The sequence below is a fragment of the Pinus tabuliformis genome, chromosome X (genome assembly GCF_031772625.1).
Source record: "Pinus tabuliformis cultivar Carrire ecotype Pingquan chromosome X, CPIR1, whole genome shotgun sequence".
NCBI lineage: Eukaryota > Viridiplantae > Streptophyta > Pinopsida > Pinales > Pinaceae > Pinus > Pinus tabuliformis.
This window is the reverse complement of record NC_142308.1, coordinates 159,937,281-159,959,712: the sequence shown is the minus strand read 5'-3', so window position 1 is coordinate 159,959,712 and position 22,432 is coordinate 159,937,281.

The following is a 22,432-nucleotide window of genomic DNA, read 5'->3' as shown; positions in this document are numbered from 1 at the left end:
CACAATGATATGTTTATGATCTACAGAGAGTAGGATTGATCGAGGACACTAAGCCAACAACCCCCCCTCTGTCTGAGATTCCAGGGTGAGGAATTAATATGGAGAGCTCCTAGGATTTAGGGATCTTTGGACAATAGGGTTTCACCACCTATCCGTTACCCATAGGGTCAAAGATATTGCTCCCCTATCTTGGTCTATGTAGAGTATACCCCAATTGGCATCATACCCACAAGATGGGCTTGTTGGGATTATCGCTCCCCGTCTGGTCAATGGGTTGAGAGAGAGCTTTGCGGTGTGTGATACTTACCTTTGGTGAGTCAGGTATCTCACCCAAGATTATTATGATGCAGGTGTTCTACCACATGACTCTTGAGGGTAATTTCTAGGAAGATCAATAGGAAATACGATGGTTGTGATCCTTACCTCGTATAACAAGTAGTATCTCACCCATTGGTTGCACAATGGGATGGTTGTGATCCTTGCTTGGTTAATTGTATCCCACCCATTGCTTGATGAGATGACTTGGGGTGAGAGTTTCCCATAGGACCTCCCCCACTACCATAGACATGAGGTGAGAGTGTCTAATAGGACCTTCCTTATTGTCATTGGATTATGGGTTGAGATGTGCTCCCCAATGTGATTCCAAGTTAAGTTGGGTTCCCTCATGATAAGCTCTATGATGTTTCCCAGATAGTAGCATTGGGCTCCTTGCTAGAAGTGATTCCTGGTGGTAGCAGTGGCTCCTCGATAGATTGAGGGTGGTAGCTTAATATCCCCTCCAATGTCAAATTGTTCTTCTTTTAGATTAGAAAATGTTCAAGATATGTGCAGAGACAATCAAGAGATATGCAGGGATAAGCAGAGATGAGAAGTGATGACATTTTATGACAAGATACTTGAGATAGGATATGGTTTTATGACAAGATACTTGCGATGATTACATGATGCAGTTGAAATTTATCCCTAGCTGATAAATTGTGTTAATTTTTTTGGCATTATGGTACATGTGTTGTCCTTGATGGAAACTCTCACATATATGATAACTAGATGTATCCACAAGTGAGTTTAGAAATGATAAAGTGATGTATGATGAAAACTCACATTGTAATTGGTTAATTAAGAGGTAACAAAGTAATAGCACAGAATAACAGGATGATGGGACAAAGGATTAGAGATCAAAATCAAGAAATTGAGGAAAGATAATTTTTTAAGTTGTATACGTTGTTTAACCTAGTCCAGGTCGTGTATACACATGGGTACATAGAATAAAAGGCGCGTATATGTATGTACACAGTTTCACAAAAGGAAAAGTGTGTATGGGATGGGAAATTAAGGTTAAAGAATACCAAGGGTACATACCATGGTATTATCTCACAATATTGAGTGGAATAATGGTTACTTGATCCCATCTAAGAATACCATAGGTTCTAAGTGTTGTTTTGGTTCATGGTATTGACAAAGGCTCTAAGTATATAAGGAGGAGAAGATCAAAGGGCTAAAGTGAAGTAAAAAGGATTTTTCATGAATACTTCTATCTAAAGTATATTTTGTGTTGTAAGGGCTATTGTTATGATATAGATCTAAAACATCTTGTGCACCCTTGGATAAAATGTTGGATCAAGATCATGAGAACTGAAATGACGTATCATTGTATGATCTGATAATGGATAGGCTAGATTTGAGTGCTAACACATGTTTTATCCTTTAAATTCTATGATCTGGGTATATCTGAAGTCTTGAAAAGTTGCGAAGTTATAAGTCATTATTTGTAGATCTATGTGCAAGTTCACCTTAGTGAAGGTGCGTATACACGCGGATTCAACACTTCCAAGTAGCATATGCAAAGAAAAGGCTCATTGTTCAGAAATGACTGATCTATCTGGTCAGTGCTGCTGTTTTACGGTTGTTTGACAATGATATCTTCATTAGATCTGAAGTTAAACTAATTGTATAAGGAGATTGAGTCTGGCTAACTAATTGATTGAGTAAGAAGGTGATATTTTGTTGCTATCTGTTTAGAACTTTGCAATATGATAGTAGATCTTCAAAAAGTCTTACAGTTTTTGGTTTAGAAGTTTTATGATTTAGTATCTTTAGAGGTGTACGCATGTTGAGTTACAGAAAGTGGCATATACATGCATGTTGTCTTCATTGAAGTAGCGTATACATTCTGACATATGATTTTTGAGGTTACAGTTGGTTCTGGTTGTTGATGCAATGTTCTAGGTTCAACTCTATGTTCTGGTGATAGTGATTTGACTGTTCAGATTGATTAATTGTGTTTTTCATCAGAGTTGATGGGTTTCAGTGATTGGTTGTTGCAGTTGTGTTTGATGGTTGTATTGCAATGGTGATTGAAATTAGGCTTCAATGTTACTAATCAGTCCAGTCTGAAAATTTGATGAAACGTGGCCTACATATCGTGTTGATGTGTACCAGGAGTATCCAGTCTAAAAATTTATGAAACATGGTCCCTAGAGAATGAGTGAAGGTGGTAGCCTTTTGTAGGCTGGTGCCTACGTACTGGTAATCATATCAGCCAGTACAAGAGCTAGGGGGTTGGAGCTCCCTTCCAATTGAAGCTGGAAAACAAGTGAAGGTTGTAGCCTTCAGTAGGTGGATGCCTGCATACTGGAAAGATTCTGCACCAGTACAAAACTTGTAAACACTTTTAATAATAAGAAGATTGAAGACTGAGACGACAAAAATAGTGTTTTCCCCACATTGGGTTTCCACCTAAAAAATCCCGGTGTTCATGTGTGCTACTTATGTGTGTTGATTTATTCTATTCTTACTGCATCTGTTTACTACTTAGTAAATGCATCACACTTTGATTTAAGTTCAACAGACAATGAATTAGCACTTTTACAAGTTTATTATCTGTACACTGGTTTCATTCATTATAGTCGTAGACATAAGCTGTTTGGTTTCCGTAAAATCACATATACAATTTGAAAAAGAAAGTTATTATTGTTGAAAGTTTAAATACTGATTCACCCCCCCGCCCTCTCTGTATTTTTCCCAACAATTTGTATTGGAGCAAGTCCTTAAGAAGAAGCTTGATCGCTTCAAGGAAGATCTCTCAAGATGAGTAATCAATATGGAATGACATCTATGAGACCACCACTCTTCCACATAAATAACTTAGCATATTGGAAGTGTTGTAGTGGCTACGACCACCCTCCAAAATTTTGGCCTGCACCAATTTCGGAGCCTCCCTTAAAGAGTTTCACTTGATGACCACACACACTCGGGTTCACTCCATGAGCTCGTGTGAGTCTTTACATACGCCTTTCTTGTTCATTGTATTCAAGTCTCTACATGCTGATGTATAATTCATGCTTGTGACCATGTTCTGGTTATGCTCAAAGTCTTGGCTTCGTATGTGCTTGTTGTGTTCACTATGAAAGCATCTTTTGCACTCACACACGGAGTCACATTCACTATTATACAAGCATTTTCTTAATCAATGAATGATCAATCATGAGTGTGGCGCTTGTCACTTACACCTTCGGTCACTCATCTTGAACATGTGTGTCTAGATGGTTTGGTCGTTTCTTCTTCAAGTCATGTGAGTGTGTGTTCGTATGATCACCTATGAGTCTTTTGATTGTCCACACACTCAACCATTTTTGTTGAAAGTTCTAATGACTAGACTCACCTCTGACAACCCGACCATCACCCTGCCATCGACTCGATCGAATATCAACCAGAATAGTGCATAAGCACCAAGCTAGTCTTTTCAAGTTACGTTGCCCACAAGCAATTCAATCAGCTCCCATGTTGGCCACCCAAACAGTCAGACTCGGCAGTCACCCTAGGACTGACTCCCCTAAAAAATTGTGTAGAGGCCACTGACCTCACCCGCTCAACTGACTGAGGAAATTGCGCAGACAGGGCAAATAGACACCAAGTGCCCATCCCTATATCCCTCAGAAAATTGTGCAGTTTTCCGAGTCAGTCATCCTGACAGTCGACTAACTATTTATCTTTGAAATTGTGCAGAGATGATTAGCAGGTCGACCTCCTGGAATCAGTGCAGTTTTCCTTGCCAGCAACCCCTAGCAACAGACTGCCAACTCCCTCCAGGAATTGCGCAGTTTCTGCTGCCAGTGACTCCAACAACCAAATGGAAGTTTCCTCTAGGAATTGCGCAGTTTTGGCTGCTAGTGACCCAATAGACAACTGGAAGTTCCCTCTAGGAATTGTGCAATTTTGGTTTCCAGTGAACCAACAACCAACTAGTAGTTCCCTCTGGGAATTGCACAGTTTTGCCTACCAGTATCCTGGGCAGTTCCCCCAAAAAATTGCACAATCCCTGCCTGTTGACCCTTCATGCAGACCGGCTCATTCCTCTAGAAAATTACGCAAATATGGTTATCCAGCCCCGCTACCCGTTCGTTTTGAAGAATGCGCAGAGCATGCCTGCCTTTCCTTCTAGCAGTCTGAACTATCCCTCCCAAAATTTGTGTAATTTTGCATCTCATATAGTAAATGCATGTTTAGAGAAGGATTGCTCTTGTTTGTCTTGTTTGTCACTAGAGAGTCTTAGGCTCCTAGGGAGGTTGGTTGTGTCCGCACAATCGACTCTTTCCGCCTGACACAGACCTCATAAACAGTCACTGTCATCTCAGATTTCCCATCTCCATCACTCAGTGACTCTTGCGCATTTTTCATCAGCAGTGCCCGGAGCCATCATCCCACTTCACAACCTTGCTGCCTCTCCTAGTCACTTGCATCTGAAATGATCATGTGTCATGGTAGATTAGGAGGTTTTGGATTTGATGTTGTCTCATCATGAGTGACTGTAGGTACAGGTACAACAACAAACATGGAAAGATGACGAATGGGATGAACGAAGGCAGCACATGTAGAATGACAAGTTCACCAATGGACAAACGAACAAAGCATGCGAAGCGGACAAACGCGATGAACATGCACCTTCGCAAACAGATGAGTCTGTCAAGTCTTCCAGCATGCAAGCAAGGTACAACATGCTAAAGCTTCATCAAGCAAACCAAGGACCATCAAAGACTCTGCACACTTCGCCATGCGGAGATGAAGCTATGATACACCATGAAGACATCCATCACCCAACAAAACTATAGCTCGACATGCACTCGAGCAGCAGCATGAATGTACTAGCATTTTCATGTCGAGTCATGTTGAGGAACGTCATGAGTCATATGACCCACATCTCGACTATGGGCTTGTTTTCAATCAATGTGATGTAATGTGGAAGTCCAAGAGACCCACTTGTTGAACAAAGAGTCATGTAAGTCAAAAAGTCATGGAAGTCAAATGGTCATGAGGGTAGTTGAACAGCCACAAGGGTCACTTTCACCCTTAGCTATAAATACCCCCTCATTTGTATATGTAAAGGACTTTTCACCTCAGCTCCTCCCACATAGCCAAGAGAGTCTATGATCTTTTCTTTGAGGAGTAAGTAGTGGCTCAATGCCCCCCTGACAGAGTTAGTGATGTATGGTGTAACGATGTGTCTTGGAACTTTCACTTAATTCAGAAGCTTGTTAACAGGCCAACACGTTTTCACACATGTATTGTATCTGTTGTAACACTGATATTTAACACTTGTAATGCATGTTGATTTAACCTGTGTTCTACATCTGAATTGTTTTATTTGTTGTAATGCATAATCTATTAATGGAAATGTGTTGTATATGTTGTTAATGTTGTCCATCTGTGTCGACTGCTTTGTTGGAAATCAGACAGACCTTTCACCTAAACCTTACTGTAACAATTGTTGCACTCGTTCGGACTGTTCCGTGAGTGTTGTAAGTGTTATATTACCTTGTATGTTGTGACTATCGCATCCGAGTGGACTACTCCACTGGAAGCTGTGTATGTCCTTTTGTGTTGTGTGTTCCTAGCTGAGTTGGGACTGATCCCTTTCAACCTAGAACTCACCTTCACCTTCTTCCCCTCACAATGAAAGAACCATTGACACAAGTACACTTACACTCACCACGCACACGAACCTCACTTCTCGAAGACAAAGTGAACCACTCTCCTGTGCTGACAAGCAAGAGTTGAGGCAAATCCTTAAGACAATGGCAACTGGGCCATCATATCGTATGGGACTCCCACACCAAACAGTGTGAGGTCTAGTTGGGACTTCATATCAAGGTGATCCCTTGAATGTTGGCAGGTCCGAAACCGTCAACATTTTTGGTGCTAGGAGGAGGGAAGAAAGTTGTACATGTCTGAAATTCCCCTCACACTCACTCATCAATCAACTGGTCAATGAAGTAACTTGCACCCCCTGTCACGCGACTTTGCAGTTAGTTACTCCTTACCTCCCAGAATTGAACATGCGATTTCATATCAACACCTTCGCTCTTTCCATCCCATCACTCGCTAGTTCATGAAATAAATTGGGCTGATCCCGAGTGTACAACATCTTCCACACACATCTAGGAAGCCAAAAGCCACTCCCACAGGAGTTGTTGTATCATCAGTGGAAGAAGCAGTCCTTGCCACACTTGAAGGTCTAGAGGAAGCTATTCAAGATGGAGAGGAACCTCCAATATTCCTTGAAGATGAACAAGGCACTCTTGTGATCATGGGATCGAACTCCGGTATAGGAGGTGGAGGTGGAGACGAACCGACAAGCTCAGATCCAGAAGCATCAAACTCCAAGAGAGAGGAAGAGGACGAAGAAGAAGAAGAGATGGCCGACCCAAATCTTAAATGGATGACTTGAGGACCATTGGCTCTCCCAACTGTTCTGCACAAGATGTCGAAGTGAACAGAGAAAATGAACATCAAGTTCAACCCTCATAGCATGGTAAAGGTAGAAGATCATTTGGACAACTTCTACCTACAGCTACAAACCCTTGAGGTATGACATGATGATGTAGCTTGTAGTTTGTTCTCATGTACCTTGAATGGTTGCGCAGCTGCATGGTATCACATTCTTCCACCAAACTCCATACAAAACTGGGGTGCATTCAAACACATGTTCCTTGAAAATTTCGCTGATGACAAGATCCCAATTATGTTACTAAAATAATTGGGTAGCCTAAAGATGGAGGGGAAAGAAAAGGTAAAAGATTTCAACCAGAGGTTTACACGCATATTGAAAAAATTTGCAGTGGACACCAAACCTCATGACTCCATCATTGTTGATTACTACACATCTACACTGCTGACCAACATTATGCAGTTCGTCAAGCGAGCTGCGAAACCAACACTCTTGGAAAACTGCAAAGAGGCTATTGTTGTCGAAAAAGACCTGTGCACGATTGGACTCATCAAGGATGATGAACCAATAAAGGACTCCAAATACATGAACATAAGTCTCGAGCAATGGCAACAAGCAAGGGTAGAGACAAGGAAGTAATTGATATTGAAACCCTCACTTGCCTTGTCAAGAACTTAACAACTAAAGTGTTCGAGCTTAAACAACAAAAAATGGACACATTTGCAAGGAGTTGTCTGGCTAGATAGAGACAAGGAAGCAACTCATTAGGCAGCAACTGGTCTGCTAAAAAAAATGCGTAGAGCTCTGTGTTCAATGTCGATCAGTGCATAGATCCCGTGTTCTGTTCATTCCATGAAGAAAATCACCCCGAGAACTTCTGTTTGGATTGGAAGCGAGTTGCAAACTCAGTATATAGTCATACACTCGATGCAGAGAGAGGTATGTAGAAACAACTAGATGATAGAGATTATGACGAAGGTATTGCACCTGTTGAAGCATCAAGTTCTGGGCATGTGGTGAATGCATATCAGTGCTTGCAAGTGGTGGTAAAGAAAAACACCAAGAAGCATCCCCCAAGACAAAATGACTGTTACAATCTTAAGAGTAAAGGGCTCCCCCCCACACTTGGGCAAAATGCAAGAGAAGATTAGACTACTGATAAGGAAGGCTGATCCATTGGCCACCCCAAAGCAGAAAACACAAAACAATTCTGGGAAAACAACGCCAAGAAAGAGTACTTCCATGAGCAGCAAACTGCAAAACACTCCGCTGGACAACACGAACATCTATTCTACCCTGGACACCTTGGTAATTCTACCACCTCTAGACTACAACATTGTTGATGACATGAATAAAACTCGAGCAAACATCAGTTTGTTCAAGTTGGCTAAGATCTAGAGTCAACGAGATATCCTGCTGCGTGCACTGGAACATACAGCAATAGACAACGCAACCTCTACTAACAAGGGAGAAAGAACACCTCTTGGATCACTTTCCACTGTGCTCAATACACTCCGGATGGAAGAAGCACACTCATGTTGCCCCCCATTCCTACTATCTTTTCAAATTTTCAACTACAATGTTCACAACATTTTGGTTTATTCTGGCATGTCAGTGAACGTCATTTCGCTCTCCATTAAGAAAAATATCAATGCACGATGGAGCGAAACATCCACGTGAATCATCCAACTTGATCGAAAATCAATACCAGCCATTGGTGAACTTCGAGAAGTGATCATCCGACTATCCCATGATAGTCAAGTCCACAAATGCATCAACATAGTCGTTGTGGACATACTGGAAGCATATGGCCTACTACTCAGAAAAGACTAGTCTAGCAAGCTAGATGGATATCTTGCTACAGACTAGTCTCACATGTGGCTTTTGTACAAGGGTAGATGTAACCAAATCTGGGGGTTATCCGAGAGGTATATGAAACATAATGTCACTCCCCTTAACGGTGAGAATGAACCATTGGCCTTCGCAGAAATCATGTTTGGCAACTGCCTCCTCGAAAATACATTGGAGTGTTATTCTGCACGGCCAGCTACAACCTCATTAGACAAGAAGTTAGGGCTCCTTTCTCACCCAACTGATGATAATGAAACTTGTGCAATTTGTTTTTCTGATAGTAGCAGTAATAGCAACAACAGAAGTAGTAGTAGTACAAGCACGCCAAACAATCCATATACAGACAAGTTGTGGGCCATGAGTCTTGACAAATCAAGAACACATGATGGCTCAAGGACCGAGTGTATCTCAGTCATCCAAAATAATGAAAAATGCATGATTTTGAGCCTTTTGAAGTTCGAAGGCAAAAACAATGATGTTGAATATGAAGCACTCATGTTGAACACACAAAATACCAACATTACGAATGAACAAAGAAGCCTTGGAACCTACCATGATATAAAGATGCCCAATCTCAGTACAAGCTACACACTACAACAACGACAAATCGTTGACTGTTTGATCGAACAGTACTAGGATGGGTCTGCACAAGTAGATAATGACCTGAGTACACACTGCACGTGAGCAGTCCAACATGAGAGTCCAGGTAAAGGAGGAGACAAGCCATTGCAGCAAAGAACATGTAACACATACATGTTGTTTGCACTCCTTTCACCGAAAATATTGACTAACATTTTAAGTGTTTGGATTACTTGCAAAGTTTGTCATCATACTTGGTTTTCTAATTTAAATCCTGCACGTAAGAAATCTGAGAAAATCTGCTTACGCATTGACTTCATAAACTTGAACCCCTCCTGAAATAAAAACAACTACCCTGTGCCATCATTCGAGCCCATATTGCACGCAATACCTGAAACAGTGGCGTTGTCTTCACTTGAAGGTCTTCTAGAATGCCACTAGGTTCCAGTAGCAGAGCTCAATGGACTTGCACTGGTCTACGAGAGGCTTGGCCCACACACATATCATTTGCAATCACTGGGTAGGAGGATTGACAACCTTCTTGCCCATGGCCAAGATCTCAAACATTATTTTCAGTAGATCAGGCCGCGCCGGTGCCATCTACATAGTCTACTTGTTGCTTGTTGTTTCAATTGGTTTGTTTTGCTTATTATCTTTGCTTTAGCATTGTTTGATTTTGCTTTCTATTTTTGTTCACATTTGTTTTGTTTGTTTAATATGTTACTATTTTTTCCAGAAATAAGTGCTGCCAACAACTATGTCATGGCTTTTGAATAGAGTATGTGGCTGAAATTTGAGGAAACTCGTGACACTGCAGTACTTGGCCAATCTTGTGTCCACCTTCTCTGTGATTTGTTGTAAATTTTGGTCAATGATGTAGGTTTTAACCCCATACAGAAATTACTTGCATATGAATTCTAAAACACATAAAATAAACAATGCGAGAGCATAACACATAAAACACATATACACAGAGATTTTCCCCTGGATCCCAAAACCAGGACTACCAGCTTGATTTTTCATTATTTTCCTTTCAATGTTATAATACATATTTATACATGCCAAAGCATCCAATACCATGGATCGAAAACCATCGCGTCCAAAAACATGTGCGAAAATCATGGACAAAACCATAGGTGGGTCCATCCAACCTAACATATGTTCCAAAACCAAAATTTTTTGGGGCACTACGCTGAACCCCATAGAGTGGGGTTACCTGCACCACTCAAACCCCCTGTTACCCCCCCGCTACGCAATCGGCGCAACGAAGGGGGGGCTCCCCCCCCCCCCCCCCCCCCTTCTAACCCCCTAGTTAACTACGTGGGCTAGTCGTGGAAAGAATATAACACAACCCAACATTCTCCCACTTGTTGTTTTCTTTCCATAGGGGGCCACAAGAGAGCTTATTCATTTATCCAGCCCTGTAATTCCCATTGTTTCTCTACACCAACAAAACTTCTCGGAGCTCACATATTTTTTCAATGCATCTGCAGTATTCTTCAAAGTGTCCACCTTTACCAACAACACCTTTTTGTCTTCTATCATATCCCTCACAAAGTGATACTGAACATCAATGTGCTTTGTCTTTGAATGATATGCAGGGTTCTTTGCCAAGAAAATTGCACTTTGGCTGTCACAGTCTATCCTTATAGCTCCCTATACTAACCCCATACTTGAACATAATCTCTCCAACCAAACTGCTTCCTTTCTTACATGAGTGGTTGCCATGTATTCTGCCTCTATAGTTGATAGTGCCACTACAAATTGTTTCTTACTCATCCAACTGACTGTACCTCCAAATAGGTTAAACACATACCCACTTGTAGATCTTCTCTGATCCAGATCTCCAACCTAGTTTACATCAACAAAGCCATGAATATCCAACACTCTGTCCAATCCTGGTCTTCCTTGGTAGCACAAACCATAATCACTAGTGCCACGCAAATACCTGAAAACCCGCTTCAATGTTGGCCAATTCTCCTTTCCTGGTTTTTACATAAACCTGCTCAATACTCCCACTGCATGTGCAATGTCTGGTCTAGTACAAACCATTGCATACATCAAGCTACCGACTACACTTGCATATGGAACACGGGACATGTCCTCTTCCTCTTCTTGTCTCTTGGGACACTGTTCAGCAGATAACTTTACACCTACAAGAATAGGAACCTTCACCAGTTTACTATCTTGCATATTAAATCTCTTCAATATTGTCTCGACAGACTTCCTCTGGTTTAACCAAAGCTTCCTCTTTGCCCAATCTCTTTTAATTGCCATGCCCAAAATATAGTTTGCAGCACCAAGATCTTTCATGTCGGATTTGGAGAACAATTGGGTCTTCAAATCCTGAATAATTTCTTTGTCATTTCCAACCAGCAACATACCATCCACATATAAGACCAACTAAATAACACGGTCACCAATTAATTTAAAATACACGCAGTGATCTTCTTTGCTTCTGGTGAAGCCAAGTCCCCATATAAATGTATCAAATTTCCGATACCACATCCTTGGTGACTGTTTTAACCCATACATAGACTTCTTTAACTTGCATACTAGTTCTTTCTTACCCTTCACTGCAAATCCTTCAGGTTGCTTCATGTAGATGTCCTCTTCCAAATCCCCGTGAAGAAATGTTGTCTTCACATCCATCTATTCTACCTCAAAATAAAAAGCAGCGACAACAGATAAAAGTAATCTAATAGAAGTTACCTTGGCAACAGGAGAAAAAATATCACCAAAATCAATTCCCGGCACCTCGAAATAACCTTTTGCTACCAACTGAGATTTGTATTTCTCCACCTTTCCTTCTGCATTTTTCTTCTTCTTGAACACCCATTTGTTGGAAATGGGTTTCCTTCCAACTGGAAACTCCACCAGATCCCAAGCCTCATTTTTGTGCAAAGATGCCATTTCATCAACCATGGCCCCTTTCCAGAGTTTTCCACCCTCTAAATCCACTGCTTCCTTCACAGTTCTGGGATCATCATCAGTAATAGATAAAGCAAAATTTGAACAAAAAGTAGATGGACTATACCTTTCTGGTTGACTTATTTCTCAAATTGATCTTCTCACACCTGGAGTTTGTGGCTCTTCATCTTTTGATTCCTCCTCTGCTGTAGAGTATGATTCTTCCTCCTTTAGCTCAAACTCTATCTTCTCAGGTTCCTTTGGTTGGACTTCATGTTTAATAACATCTTTCACCTCTCTGAACACCACATATTGGCTATACACAACCTTGTTACTGGGTTCCAAAGCTTATAACCCTTTAAACCATCCTTATACCCAATAAAGATGCACTTTTCATATTTACTATCCAACTTGGTTTGTTTCTCCCTTGGAACATGTACATATGTATCACATCCAAATACCCTCAGATGTGAAAGAGAGGGTTTCTTACCATTCCATACTCTTGTGGAGTTTTATCCTCCAACGTTGATGAAGGTGATCTATTGACCAGGTAACATGTTGTCTCCACCACCTCTACTCAGAATTCTTGTCCTAACCCGGCACCACTAAGCATGCTTCTTGCCCTTTCCATCAACGTCTTGTTCATTCTTTCTACAACTCCATTTTGCTGAGGTGTATATGGAGTAGTCTTCTGCCATGCTATACCACACTTCTTACAGAATTCTTCAAATTCCTTACTACAAAACTCTCCACCATTATCTGTCCTCAACACCTTTATCTTCTTCTCTATCTGGTTTTCCACCAGAGCCTTGAATTCTTTAAACCTGTCAAAGACTTCAGATTTCTTCTTAAGGAAATATATCCATGTATTCCTTGAGAAGTCATCTATAAATGATACATAGTACACAGACTTACCCAATGATGGAACCTTCACAGGTCCAAACACATCACTATGCACAAGCTCTAATTTATGTTTCTCCCTCATACCACCAGAGGGGAAACTCACCCGATTCTGCTTCCCATATACACAATTTTCACAAAAATCAAAATCCAAAGAGATATTACTCATACCTTCTACCATACCTTTACCATGAAGTATTCGAAGGCCTTTCTCTCCAATATGTCCAAGCCTTTGATGCCACAGCATGGTCTTCTCTCCAGAGACCACTAGATTTTCTGCTCCACTTACAGGAACCACAGAATTGTTGCACCCATCAACAATCGTGCTACCTTGCAGCTTGTATAGAGTTCCAATCCGAACTCCCCGCATCAATACCAATGCTCCCTGAACCATCTTGCAGGTATCCTTCTCGAACATTGTTTTTACACCTGCATCACCCAACTTGCTTATAAAAATCAGATTTCTGGCCAATGCAGGAATATGCAGAACACCCGAAAGTGTTTTAACCCTTCCACCTTGCAACTTCAACTTTACTTTTCCGTGACCAACAATTCTAGCCTTCCTATCATCCCTTAAGAAGACATCACCACCATCGTATTTCTCATGCTCGCAGAAACACTCTCTATGGGGAGTGAAGTGAAAGTTTGCACCTAAGTCAATCAACCATGCCTCATGATCTACATGTGTACTTGAAGAAGCCAAGTACACATCCCCACCTTCATCTGAGGTGTTTTTCGCCTCTACAAAAGGAGCATCATCAGATCCCTTTCCTTTATCAGGAGATTTAGATTTACAGTCCCTTTTGTAGTGCTCTTCCTTTCCGCATTTCCAGCACACCACCTTTACAGGTTTTCCTAGAGATTTAGATCTCCCTCTAGATTTGGATCTCCCACTCGATGACTTATATTTGTTTCTGTTTTGTGACAGTCCTCGTACAGATAAGGCATCACCATTCTGGCTCTCCATATTTTTCCGTCTCATCTCATCCATTAGCAAGGATGAGACTATTTCATCAAACTACAAGGTAGTTGCATTGCTATCTATTATAATAACAAGACTATCCCACAAATCTGGTAGAGAACACAACAAACGGATACACTTATCTTCATCTGAAATTTTAATATCAATAGATTCTAACTGACTTACCACAGTATTAAATGTGTTCAAATGCTCTGTCACTGAGTCTCCATCTTTCATCCTCAAGTTATACAACTTTTTCAGTAGGAACAATTTATTCACCAGAGACTTAGATTGGTACAAAGTCCCTAACTTGTCGCACAAAGCCTGCGCCCTAGCTTCCCCTGATACATTCAGCACTACTGAATCTGAGACACACAATCGTATTGTGCTCTTTGCCTTCCGATCCAACTTCTTCTATTCTTCATCGGACATTCTCATTGGTTTAGTACCCGGATATACCGCGGTCCACTGATCTTTATCCACCAACAGATCCTCCATCTTAAGTTTCCACAATTCAAAACTCTAACCATTAAATTTCTTGATCTTTATCTTTCCACTGCTCGCCATCTTCTTTCACCACCAGAATAGATCTCGCAGATCTCCCATTGAACAGGGTTTACCACAAGCCTGAGCGAAACCCCTCAGCAACAAAGTCATCCCCTTGAAGCCAAAACAACTCTGATACCAAATGTAGGTTTTAACCCCGTACAGAAATTGCCTGCATACGAATTCTAAAACACATAAAATAAACAATGCGAGAGCATAACACATAGAACACATGTACACAGAGATTTTCCCTTGGATCCAAAAACTGAGACTACCAGCTTGATTTTTCATTATTTTCCTTTCAATGTTAAAATACATATTTATACATGCCGAATCATCCAATACCATGGACCGAAAACCATTGCATCCAATACCATGGACCAAAAACCATCGCGTCCAATACCATGGACCGAAAACCATCGCGTCCAAAAACATGTGCAAAAATCATGCACAAAACCATAGGTGGGTCCACCCAACCTAACATAGGTTCCAAAACCAAAATTTTCCAGGGCGCTACCCTAAACCCCATAGAGTGGGGTTACCTTCTAAACTCAAACCCCATGACCCCCCCGCTATGCAATCAGCACAACGAAGGGGGGGCTCCCCGACCCCCTCCCCCCCCCTCTAACCCCCCAATTAACTACGTGGGCTAGTCGTGGAAAGAATATAACACAACCCAACAGATGAAGTCCTGACAGAAAATACAAATCGTCTACAAGGGAAGTTTCGGTCCAACCATGAACCTGTGTCCACACTGGGAAATCGCATACCTATACTTAGCCGTCTACTCTGTGTGTTCAAACTCATCCAACTAGTAGAAACGGAGAAGGGGAAGATCTAAATGAGCAAACCTATGTCAGAGGTATTACATGCTTCTCTAAGGGAACAACCTCTTCTGCTCTCAATAAGTCGGGATCCCTCTTCCACCCCAAAAATAAATTAGTGCCTATGCACAGTCCTCTTGAAAAATACAAAGGTGAAGGAAGAGAAAGGCTTCCCGCGCAGAGAGGTAAAGCATGCAACTCCACCGAGGTACTGACCAGGTTCGGTGGTAGTGGAGCAATGTATGTGTTCCTGTGTGACTCCACTGAGGTACTTTCCAGGCCTACTGGTAGCAGAGCAACACCAGAGATGAAAACTTATACTCTAAAAATCTTCAACTCGCAAGCTAAACTACCCTTCCCGGATTTGAAACATTGAGATCTAAGCTGAACTTCTGATTGTGTTTGACTGAGTGGCAAAGGGTGAACCATGTATGTCCACGGGGTAAGTGGGGAAACCAAAGTAACCTACACAATGATTCAATACTCCTTGAAAGGCCAAAGCCCTGTGCTAGCAATGAACTAAAACAAAGAAGCTGGAGTTCTACCAGTGTGTCGCCAAGTGTTGTAGCGGCTACAACCACCCTCAAAAATTTTGGCCTGCACCAATTTCGAAGCCTCCCTTGAAGAGTTTCACTTAACAGCTGCACACACTCGGGTTCACTCCATGAGCGCGTTTGAGTCTTTACATCCGCCTTGCTTGTTCATTGCATTCAAGTCTTTGCATGTTGATTTATAAGTCCTGCTTACGACCATGTTCTGGTTATGCTCAAAGTCTTCACTTCATATGTGCCTATTGTGTTCGCTATGAAAGCATCTATCGCACTCACACACGAAGCCACATTCACTATGGTGCAAGTGTCGTCTCAATCAATAAACAATCAATCACGACTGTCGCACTTGTCCTTACACCGTCGGTCAGTCATGTTGAACATGTGTGTCTGGATGGTTTGGTCGTTTCATTGTCAAGTCATGCGAGTGTGTGTTCGTATGATCACCTATGCATCTTTCGATTGTCCACACTTATCCATTTTTTCTGAAATTTCTAATGACTAGACTCCCCTTTGACAGTCGGACCATCACTTTTCCATCGACTCGATCGATTGTCAACCAGAACAACACAGAAGCACCAAGCTAGTCTTTTTAAGCTGCACTGCCCACAAGCAATTCAATCAGCTCTCATGTTGGCCACCTGGACAGTTGGACCCAGTAATCACCTTGAGACTGACTCCCCTCAAAAGCTGCGCAGATCCCACTAACCTCACCCGCTCAACTAACTGAGGAAATTGCACAGACAAGCCAGACAAACACCAAGTGCCTATCCCTATCTCCCTTAGAAAATTGTGCAGTTTTCCCAGTCATTCATCTCAATAGTTGACCAACTGTTCAGCTCAGAAATTGTGAAGAGATGATCAGCAGGCTAGCCTCCCAGCCTTAGTGCAATTTTCCTTGCCAGCAGCCCCTAGCAGTAGACTGTCAATTCCCTCTAGGAATTGCATAGTTTCTGCTTCCAGTGACTCCATCAGCCAACTGGCAATTCCCTCTAAGAATTACACAATTTTGGCTGCCAGTGACCCAGCAGCCAATTGGAAGTTCCCTTTGGGAATTGTGTAGTTTTGGCTGCCAATGACCAAGCAGCCAACTCATAGTTCCCTCTGGGAATTGTGCAGTTTTGGTTGCCAGTCTCCTAGGCATTTCCCCCAAAAACCTACACAATCCCTGCCTGCTGACCCATTATGTAGCCCACCCCATTCCTTTGGAAAATTACGCAAATCTAGTTATCTAGCCCCGCTTCCTGTTCATTCTGAAAATTGCACAGAGCATGCCTACCTTGCCTTCTAGCATCCCATACTATCCCTCCCAAAATTTGCGCAATTTTTCCTCCCAGCCTAGCGAGACCTCACAGACGGTCACTGTCGTCTCAGATTTCCCGAGTCCATCACTCAGTGACTCTTACGCAGTGCCTAGAGCCATCATCCTGCTTCATAACCTTGCTGCCTCTTCCAATCACCTGCATCCAAAATGATCATGTGTCATGGTAGACTATGAGGCTTTGGATTTGATGTCGTCTCTTCATGAGTGACTGCAGGTACAGGTACACCAACAAACATGGCAAGATGGCTAATGGGATGAACAAAGGGAGCACATGCAGAATGATAGGTTCACCAACGGATGAACAAATGAAGCATGCGAAGCAGACGAATGCGATGAACATGCACCTTCATGAACAAATGAGCATGTCAAGCCTTCCAGCATGAAAGCAAGGAACAACATGCTAAAGCTTCATCAACCGAACCAAGGACCATCGAAGACTCTACACACTTCGCCATGTGGAGTTGAAGCTATGATACACCATGAATACATCCATCACCCAACAACACTATAGCTCGACATGCACTCCAAGAGCTGCATGAATGTACCAGCATTGTCATGTCAAGTCATGTCGAGTCGTGTCATGAGTCATGTTGCCCACATCTCCACTATGGGCTTGTTTTCGATCAATGTGATGTAATGTGGAAGTCCAAGAGACCCACTTGTTGAAAAAAGAGTCATGTAAGTCGAAAAGTCATGGAAGTCAAACGGTCATGAGGGTAGTTGAATAGCCACAAGGGTCAGTTTCACCCTTGGCTATAAATACCCCCTCATTTGTACATGTAAAGGAATTTTCACCTCAACTCCTCCAACATAGCTAAGAGAGTCTATAATATTTTCTTTGAGGAGTAAGTAGTGGCTCCAATGCCCCATTGATGGGGTTAGTGATGTATGATGTAACGATGTGTCTTGGAACTTTCACTTAATTTAGAAGCCTGTTAATAGGCTAGCACGTTTTCACACATGTATTGTATCTGTTGTAACATTGATCCTTAACACTTGTAATGCATGTTGCTTTAACCTGTGTTCTACATCTGAATTGTTTCATTTTTTGTAATGCATAACCTATTAATGGAAATGTGTTGTATATGTTGTTAATCTTGTCCCATCCGTGTTGACTACCCTTCCAGACATCATACAGACCTTTCACCTAAACCTTGTTGTAACATTTTCTGCACTCGTTTGGACTGTTCTGTGAGTGTTGTACTTGTTATCTTACCTTGTTTGTTGTGACTGCCGCATTACAGTGGACTGCTTCGCCAGAAGCTATGTATGTCCTTTTGTGTTGTGTGTTCCTAGCCGAGTTGGGACTGATACCTTTCAACCTGGAACTCACCTTCACCTTCTTCCCCTCACTGTGAAAGAACCATTGACACAAGTACACCTACACTCACCAGGCACGTGAACCTCACTTCTCGAAGACAAAGCGAACCACTCTCCTGTGCTGACAAGAAAGAGTTGAGGCAAATCCTTAAGATAGTGGCAATTGGGCCATCATACCGGATGGGACTCCCACACCATACGGTGTGAGGTCTAGTTGGGACTTCATAACGAGGTGATCCCCTGAATGTTGGCGGGTCCAGCACCATCAATAGGAAGATAAGAACCAGAGCTTATCTTTAGTCACTTGGAGCTGATGTTTGGGAAATTGTGGAAGGAGGATACCAATATCCAACAACAATCCCCACAGATGCAACAGAAAATAAATCATATGAAACCAATGCCAAAGCCATCAATGCATTATTGGGAAGTCTATCAGAATCATAATTCGTCAAAGTCATGTTGCTCAACACAACCAAAGAAATATGGGACAAAATCATTCAGAGCTACAAAGGAGACTCCTAGGTAAAACGTGCTAAGCTTCAAACTCTTAGAATTCAATATGAAATTGTTATGAAACCATCTCACAAAAAGATAGAAAATATAGATGAACACCTTATAAATCAGCCTCTTCGAGGGGGCAACCTCCTTTACATTACACAAATGAACAATTCTTGGATGATACAAATGACAAGACCTCCTTTCTATATACAGGAGTCTAAGGGGTCATAATATAATTAGAGCCGACATAACAATAATAATTTAAGGGCACAATAATAACAATAGTGGGCTTCTATGGGGCACAATAATAACAATATGGGGTCTACATGGGCACAAAAATATAATAAGCGGGTTGTACTAATAACAATAAGGGGTTACACTAGTAGTATAGGGACCTAACATGCCCCTCTCCTTCAAAATGTGTTGTCCTCAACGCTTGAGTAGTTCTTGATGCTTCTGTATAAAATTCTCATCCTTCCATGTGGAATCTTTAGTGGGTAACTTCTTCCACTTGATGAGATACTCTGAAATTGATCGATTTCGTAGCTGTCGACTTCTCGGTTCTATGAATGCTTTAGGTTCCAATATGATTTTTCCTTCCTTGTCAAGTTCTGGAAATATTGTTGGAACTCGGATCTTCGATAACTTTTGAATGAGTTCCCACCCTGCTTCGCCATTCTTCCATTCATCCCATGCTTTTTTTATCAAATTTGGTTGGATAATTATACCAACCTCTACCATTTTTGTAACCATATGTTCAATTTCACTCCTTTGGGCATATGGATATCTATAAGGCCTGATGTTTGGAGGAACACATCCTGGAATAGCATGATCATGATCACAAATACGTGGGAGACCTTTGGAGTCTCAAATACCTTGGAATGATTCTCCAAGACTTTTTGGAGATATGGAGAAATAGATGATTTTGATGTGGGAACCATTAGCGAACATAATTGAGCAATTACGCCTCGTTTTTCTTTCTTTGGAAGCTTTTTGATTCCATTAGAGCTAATTATATTTCCTGGTTTCCCTGTGATACCCTTTAATTCAACTTCCTTTCCTTCTTAAGAAAATTTCATGAAAAGTTCTTGAAAATTAAAATCTATTGTACCCACGGATTATAGCCATTGGACTCCTAGTACAACATCAGTACCACCCATTGGAACGAAAAACATTGGGTTATTCAATACATATTCTCCCATGGATAGATTGATATTATGGCACTTTCCAGAGAAATTTATGGTTCCTCCACTTACAACCATCACTTGACAATCTGGTGCTGGATATAGGAAGAAATTCAATTCCTTGGCTATCTTACAATGAATAAAATTATGGGTACTACCCGAATCAATCAACACTATTCCCTTTTTCTTCTTGATATGTCCTTCTATCTTTATAGTTTGAGGAGTGGTAATTCTGACCAGTGCATTACAAGATATGGTCGGATTCATTTCTTATTTCTTTGGGTTGGGTTCCTGGTGAGTATCCTTTTCTTTTGATGTTTCTTGATACATTTCTTCCTGATATTTCACTACTTGAACCTTCTTCTTATTGATATGTCCTTCTATCTTGAGAGTTTGAGGAGTGGTAATTCTGCCATTGCAATACAAGATATGGTCGGATTCATTTGTTCTTTCTCTAGGATTGGTTCCTAGTGTATATCCTCTTCTTTTGACGTTTATTTATCCTTTTCATCATTAGGAGGCCTTTCTTATAGCAGCTTTATCCCACCTTCCTTCAAACTTTCCATGTCTTTCTTGAAATCTTCCATGCCTTTCTTCCAATATGCTTTCATACCATTGATATCAACTTCCATGGCATAGATTAAACTATTTATCTTTTGCTTCTCTAGAATATCATTTACCCTTATATTCAATTTTTGAAAGTCCTCAATGTTCTCTTCCATTGAACCCTTTTGTTTGAGATTTATCAATTGGCTAAAGAAGGTGTTTCTCTTGGTATCCTCATAATGTGCTATCATTTCCTTCGTGAAAATTGACCACGTGACAAGTGGTTTACAAGAACAAAGCCATTTATACCATAAAAATTGATTCAGTTCTAAATAATTAGATGCAATATGTACCTTTTGTAACAATGGTACACCATGTAGATCAAAATATTTCTCCATCTGTAGTATCCAATTTATCGGATCCTTTCCATCAAACTTCCTCATCTCGCTTTTTCTTGATTTTAGGAGCTCGCTCTTGAAACAACTGCAACTCTGTAATTTCGGATCTTTAAGTTCTAAAATTTTGGCCTATAATAGCCCTGTGAGTCCTCTTTCTAAGTCTGCAAGTCTGATCGCAATTGGATTCTCAAAGAAATATTTATTTCCAATCTTCCATGATGACCTAATTATAGACTAGTTCAGTAGAGTGAACTTGTACGACGTGCCAAATGTCGTTATTTCAACCTTAGGTTCTAAAAATTATACTCAAACTAAATACAGTCCATCCTCTTTCTGCAACTTCTTACAAAATTTCAATCTGAAGCTCAGAGAGAAAGTTATGACTATTTTCCAAAGGTCACCTGTTTAGGATGTAATTCGGGAGTCTGCAAAAACCTTAACTTCCTTAAATAATATATCTGAAAATATAGCGAGACAAGATCTAAAATTTGGACCCAAGGTTTAGACTGATTTCTTCTCAAATGGGTTTTTTCTTTAGCTTCTGAAACTTCATAGCGAAAACGTTATAGTGAAAATTCCACGATGGCTTGTTTTAGATGAAATTCTAGAGCTTGCAAAAACCCTAACTTCCCTATATCATATCTCCACAAATATAGTGAGACAAGATCTGAAATTTGTACCCAAGATTAAGCGTGATTTTGTGTCATATGGGTGTTTTTTTAATGCTTTTGAAACATCGTAGAAAAACAATTATAGCCAAAATTCCACAATGACCTATTTGGAGCAGCGAAACCCTAGAATCCAAAGCTCTGATACCAAATGTTATGAAACTAGCTCACAAAAAGATAGAAAAGATAGATGAACGCCTTATAAATCAGCCTCTTCGAGGAGACAACCTCCTTTACATTACACAAATGAACAATTATTGGATGATACAAATGACAAGACCTCCTTTCTATATATAGGAGTCTAAGGGGTCATAATATAATCAGAGCTGACAAAACAATAATAATGTAAGGGCACAATAATAACAATAGTGGGCTTCTATGGGGCACAATAATAACAATATGGGGACTACATGGGCACAACAATATAATAAGGGGGTTCTACTAATAACAATAAGGTGTTACACTAGTAGTATAGGGACCTAACAGAAACTCTCAAGATGCATAGTGATGAAAGTATTTCTAGTTACTTTTTACGAGTAGATGATATTGTAAATCGTATGAAGAATCTGGGTGAAGAAATAAAGGAGGCTACTATAGTAGAGAAAATTTTGAGATCTCTATCTTCTAAATTTGAGTCAAAAGTATCTACCA